At 44.9% G+C, this 6,567-nt stretch overlaps 2 non-coding genes across 2 annotated transcripts; both read left to right on the top strand.

Moving 5' to 3' along the window:
- The first annotated feature begins 4,048 nt into the window (after nucleotides 1-4,048).
- Nucleotides 4,049-4,120, top strand: trnaa-cgc (transfer RNA alanine (anticodon CGC)). Its single transcript has one exon. It is a non-coding gene; the product is annotated as a tRNA-Ala (tRNA).
- A 1,959-nt stretch (nucleotides 4,121-6,079) lies between these two features.
- Nucleotides 6,080-6,151, top strand: trnaa-ugc (transfer RNA alanine (anticodon UGC)). The gene has a single exon. It is a non-coding gene; the product is annotated as a tRNA-Ala (tRNA).
- The last annotated feature ends 416 nt before the right edge of the window (nucleotides 6,152-6,567 follow it).

The raw sequence follows: 6,567 nt of genomic DNA on the forward strand, positions 1-6,567 counted from the left end.
AAAACCATGTTCACCTGTTTCAAAAGAAGATCCACTCTGGTTGTTCTTGAGAACCGAAGTTGTCAATTCCTGATCTCCTTCCATCAATGTGGAGAAATATCCACTCAAATTAAGAAACCTAAAAATGTAATAATGCCTTATATATGCTTACATTCTGCAATAGAAAAGTTGCTGCTTGGTCAATATTGAGGCAGGGTTAATCTTAGACAAGAAAAAAATCTAAATCAGCTGCCTGTGGAAGGGCTTAACTTCTCTGCAGTGAAAAGAAGGCGGAACCAGATATCATCAGGCTCACGCAGCTTGTCCCACGCTGCTTTAACATCAACTTAAAAAACTTAGCTGAATGTAAAAGAACCTAACTCCATTTTACTTCTCCCCCAACCGGCCCACCCCATCCATGCCTCTGTGCCGTTAAGCAATAATAATTTGCACAAAGATCCGATTACAATTAAATTCTGGAAAATAAATGTTAGCTTATTTTTGACTTCCAATTTTCAATACATGAGCCTTGAAAGCACAGACTTTGTTAAAACAAGCTTTTTTTTCATTAGGAATTGAAAATCGGTTAAAACAAGCAGACATCATGAATAACATCACTGTTAATTTTAAACATATTGCTGTCAGGGAAGGCAGCATTTTAGTTCATACATTTCTTTTTAAAAAGAGTAGGTTGTACCTGCCCTTGTGCCTACTAATTACACTCAACATTAACTCTAATCCACCTCAAATAATTAATTCCTTGGCATGTGTAAGAAATTCACAAATGCAAATTGCTTTTAATGTGATAATCTCATGTCGGGAACGAAAGACTCTCACATAATTTACAATAATCAGAATTTCACCGTGGCCTCAATAAAAGTCTGGTTTTCACAATTTAATAGATTACTTAATCTCAATATCTCCAATTTAATTCAGCAATATCTTAAACTTAACACGATAAAACAGATAATATTATAGAAATATCACGTGCTTACAAAAACCCAATAAATTACATTATCTTTCTTTTTGTTATTTCTTCAGTCGCCTTTACAATTATGCGTAAAATGTACTGAATATAACTGAAGAAAAGTTAACCTTCGCAGCTAAACAAAATCTTTGTAACATTTTTACACTGCAGGCTGAAAAAGAGGGTTTCACCATAGCCAGTGGCACCGAAACATTCACACAGGCATTTAAAGAAACAGTGCGCTGCAAACAAAAGAAATTCTGTAGCTTGTAACTACAAAAGGGATTGTGTCTTCCCCTCTCTCCTTTATTATATGATAAACTAATTTATCCTGTTTTCTCCAAAATCAATTTTCAATTTCTGGTGTTCGCTACTTAACCCCATTTTTACTGAGTCAATGTCTCGAACTCACAGTCTGTGTCTCAACCAAACCTGTTATCTCCTGGACAATTCTTAGGAATCTTACAACACCAGGTTATAGTCCAACAGTTTTATTTGAAAATCACAAGCTTTGGGAGGCTTTCTCCTTCGTCAGGTGGAGAAAGCCTCCGAAAGCTTGTGATTTTCAAATAAAACTGTTGGACGATAACCTTGTGTTGTAAGATTCCTTACATTTGTCCAACCCAGTCCATCACCGGCATCTCCACATCATGGACAATTCTTAACAGACTTCTCTGCCCATCACGACGCTCAGATTCTTTTCAAAAAAACAGCTTCTTTGATAGCCCCCATGGTTACTGTTAGTATTGGAGGGAAAACTCATGCTCCCGCCGAAACGGTTTTCCTACCTTAACGGACTGGGATTAGCACCTTGTCCGTCCGAGGCACTTAGTTTCACTCAATCCACATTATCTCATGTTAAGGTCCGATGCTGCAGTGGCCAGTTTATAACATCGATTCAGACTCGACAACAATAGGTTGCGATTAATCCTTTACTGAATATAAGCAAGTATCAACAAACACAATGTTTAAGGCCATAGTATTAATAGGAAGGACACGATACGAACCTTCAGTCTTGCTTTGGATAGAAGCTGTAACCATCAGATGGCTGCTTATCCGTCTCTCCCTCTCGCCGTCCTGTCCTTCTATACATTCAAATGTAAAACTAGAATTGTTTACACCAATCATTTCATGCAAACTCTCCCTAATCTTTATTTGTTATTCACATTCCTATCAGAACTGCTCATGGTATGTGCGGACACAAGATGCCTGGACCTCAACATGCCCAAGGTCTACATATTCTCAACATATTCTCCACATATTCTCAACATATTCTCAACACATTCTCCACATATTCTCAACATATTCTCAACACATTCTCCACATATTCTCAACATATTCTCAACACATTCTCCACATATTCTCCACATATTCTCAACATATTCTCAACACATTCTCAACACATTCTCAACATATTCTCAACACATTCTCAACATAGTAGCAACACATTCACAATGTCGCCTGTTATCTTCTGCAAAATGCTTGAACCCTGCAATATAAGCAGCTTTCAGCATCACCTCGCTCAGTCTGACCTTCTGTATTCTGGATAAGTTTTAACTCGGCCATTTCATGATCCTCAGCGACTATCCTTCGATTCCCAGAGATATTATGTTTATAAGCGGGTGCTGTTTATGCATTAAGATGACTAATGTAAACGTGAGTGGTTTCTATGGTTTATATTTTGAAAACTCCTAATCTGAATGTACGCTCCATATGCTGAAAATGCCTAATCTTACACCAAGGAGTCTCTTCCCTCTCTCCCACTCGCCGCCCACGGAACGATGAATCATCTGAGGCTCCACAGGCATTAAATTGTCCCGGAGAAGGACTTCATCCCACGGTGGTCTCAGCAGCTCGGCTCATAGCAGCCACCGACTGACCGGAATGTGTGACGGTCCAATGTCGAGCGAGCAATCCCAGTTCTCGGTCCTGTTTGACGCTCTGTCATTCATACAACTCACTTTATGATTCAGAGGCTGGAATTCAGCGGACAGGCGTTTAGAGTACACAGAGGTAAGAATAGGTTGGATGTTAGGCGGTTCTTCATTTCCCAGCGATCAGTGAGTTTTTGGAATGCATTGCCGGCCGGTGTGGTGGGTGCTGACTCTCTCTCTGCCTTCTTGAGGGATCTGGACCGGTTATTGACTGGGGCAGAGATCGCATCATATAGAAGGTGGGTGGTTCTACAGTTAACCTACACATGGTCACTCTCATGTCCTGGACTGGTATCGATCGCCTGAAGATGTCGGGGAGGAATTTTCCAGAAATTGGCCCTGTATTTTTTCCGGTTTGTAACCGCTCCAAGGTTTGTAACCGTTTCCGGTGGGTGGGGCGGATGGTGTCGGTAGGAAGTGTCCAGTCACGATGCTCTGGGCATGTGGGACAGGATTGATGAACCAGCTGGTCTTTTCCTGACCATCATGCCCGTCAGTCACCTCAGCTCGTCAAGTTGTTTTTTTGTTGAAGTGATCTTTAAACACAAACTCACACCTGGCCCTTTATTGTGTAATGAGATTCAATGCTCTCCACGCCTCACCTTGCCCTCCTCTGAAGCTGGAGGACTGGAAATATTCTTGCCGGCCTCTGCCACAATGTGCCTGAGCATTTCTCGTGCCGTCCAACGGTAAGCAAAGTGATTGATAACGGGAGCGTTCGAAAAAATGCGCCCTGAAATGGGACGGATGGTTACAGCACAGTTCAAGGAGTCTCTCAGCCTATCTTCTCAACTCCCCGTTTCTCATCAGACTAAGTGCCGAGGCCTGGTTTCTTCCGTTCACCCACAGTTGTATCAGGTCCGCATACTTCACCTTGAATTGTCTGGTTGGAGCAGAAAACGAGATGATTTTAAGCCCAGTGCACAAAGTGTCAGCACCCACCACACCAGCCGGCAATGCAATCCACAGATTCACTACTCTCTGGGAAATGAAGAACCGCCAAACATCCAGACAATTCTTACCTCTGTGTCGTCGAAACGCCTGTTCCCTGCTCCTCCCCAATCTTTGAAACTGGAAATAATCGATCACGTGGCAGACCCACCATGGGTGGTCTCATAAAAGGAGGGCAGTCAGTTCTTCTTTCCCTGGGTAGCGATTTATTCCATCTGGGGATGTAGCTCAGTGGTAGAGCGCATGCTTCGCATGTATGAGGTCCTGGGTTCAATCCCCAGCATCTCCAAAAATATTTTTCATCAGAATTCCTCACGGAAAGGCGAATCGCGCTTTCTGAGCGCAGCGAGTTCCATCTTCTGAGGCTCCACAAGCATAAAATTGTCCCGGAGCAGGACTTCATCTCACGGTCCCCTCAGCAGCTCAGCTCATCGCCGCCGCTGACTGACTGGAATGTGTGACAGTGCAATGTCGAGCGAGCAGTCACAGCTCTTGTTTGACGCTGTGTCATTCATCCATCTCACTTTATGATTCAGAGGTTGGATGTCAGCCTCGTCACTGACTATTGGCAATTGTATTTTTTTATTTCCGCGGACTTTTTTTTGGAAAGTTCAAAGTAAAGACGAGCAGCAAAGACCGTGATCTGAAGCAGAGGTTGAACATTGTGAGCGCGTGTGACGACTGGGCATCACGTTGTCAGGGAGAGACAGAGCGGAAAGCCCACTTTTTTATTCTAAAGTTGAAAACCCTTTGCTGAGGGGATGTAGCGCAGTGGAAGAGCGAATGTTTTGCGTGTGTGGAATCTCCGGTTCAATCCCCGGCATCTCCAAACGCTGTGGATTTTGAAAGGATCTTTTTGTCCTCACCTCACCTTCACACACCAGGACAGGAAAGGGATTCTGTCCCTCGAGAAAAAACGAACGCTCTGCACACGATACAATGGAATGGAAGCACGCACGCAGCTTTGAAATGGCTCCCATCCCGGGGCTGGAGAGCGTGCCCAGTAATAATAACAGAGAAAATCGGATCACGAGTCGGCCATTCGGACCCCCGAGCCTGCTCCGCCATTATATATGATCATGGCTGATCCTCGATCTCAATACCATATTAACGCTCCCTCTCCTTGCGCTTTGATGCCTTCTGTGTGTAGAAATCTGTCTTTCTTAAATATATTCAGTGACTTGGCCTCCACAGCCTTCTGTGGTAGAGAATTCCACAGGTTCACCACCCTCTGAGTGAAGAAATAGATTATTCCCAGTTTCACAGATCCGGGTGGAGCAGCGGACAGGCGTTCAGGCGACACAGAGGTCGGAATAGGCTGGGTGTAAGGCGATTCTTCTTTTCCCACAGAGTAGTGAGTCTCTGGAATGCATTGCTGGCTGGTGTGGTGGGTGCTGACTCTCAATTTGCCTTCTCGAGGGATCTGGACCAGTTTTTGACTGAGGCAGAGATCGCATCATATCGAAGGTGAGTGGTTTTACAGTTAACCCACGCATGGTCAGTGCGATCCACTGGACTCAATTCGATCGCCTGAAGGAGTCGGGGAGGAATTTCGCAGAATGTCCCCTCCTTATTGGCGCTGGATTTATTTCTAGATTGTAACCGCTCCCAGGAGATTACAAGTTTCCGGTGGGAGGGGCGGGTGGTGTAGGTGGGAAGTGTCTGGTCACGATGCTCCAGGCATGTGGGGCAGGATTGATGAACCAACTGGTCTTTTCCTGACCATCATGTCCGTCTGTAGCCCCAAATCGTCAAGCTGTTTTCAGTGAAGTGATCGTTAAACACAAAATCACACCTGGGGCAAGTCCTGCATCCGTCTATAGTGAAATTATACTCAATGCTGTCTGTGTCTCACCTTACCCTCCTCTGAAGCTCAGGGACTCGAAATATTCTTGCCGGCCTCTGCCACAATGTGCCTGAGGATTTCCCGTCCCGTCCAACCGTAAGCAAAGTGACTGATAACGGCAGCGTTCGAAAAATGTGCCCTGATATCGGAAGGATGGTTGCAGCACAGCCAAAGGAGTCTCTCCCCCTCTCCCACCCTTTCTTCTCAACGCCCCTTTTCTCATTGCTCTGAGTGCCGAGGCCTGGTTTGTTCTGTTCACCCATAATTATATCAGGTCCGCAAACTTCATGTTTAATTGCCTGGTTGGAGCAGAAAAGGAGACGAATTGAAGCCCAAAGAAAAACCTTATGTGGACTGATAAATTGAAGGAGATCAGCTCTTCGTTGGCATTTTTTTTTGTCTGGGGATGTAGCTCAGTGGTAGAGCGCGTGCTTTGCATGTATGAGGTCCTGGGTTCAACCCCCAGCATCTCCAAAGCTATTTTTTTCATCAAAATTACCCACAGAATGGCGAATCTTGATTTCGGAGTGCCGCGAATTGCAAGCTCTGAGGCTCCACAAGCATTAAATTGCCGGATTGCATCTCATGGTCTGCTCAGCAGCTCAGATCACAGCAGCCGCCGACTGATCGGAATGTGTGACGGTGCAATGTCCAGCGAGCAGTTCGAAGAAGGGCGACCTGAAACAGAAATGACGGTCAGCACAGCCCGAGGAGACTCACCTCTCTCCCAGACTTTCTTCTCAACGCTCCCTTTCTCATTTCTCTGAGTGACGAGACCTGGTTTCTTCTGTTCATCCAGCGGGTACGGTAGCATAATGGACTCGTAATCCAGCGGTACGGTAGTTTACTGGACTTGTAATCCATGCGGCCTGTATTAATAATCCAGAGTC

Source organism: Heptranchias perlo, unplaced genomic scaffold (assembly GCF_035084215.1).
Source record: "Heptranchias perlo isolate sHepPer1 unplaced genomic scaffold, sHepPer1.hap1 HAP1_SCAFFOLD_43, whole genome shotgun sequence".
NCBI lineage: Eukaryota > Metazoa > Chordata > Chondrichthyes > Hexanchiformes > Hexanchidae > Heptranchias > Heptranchias perlo.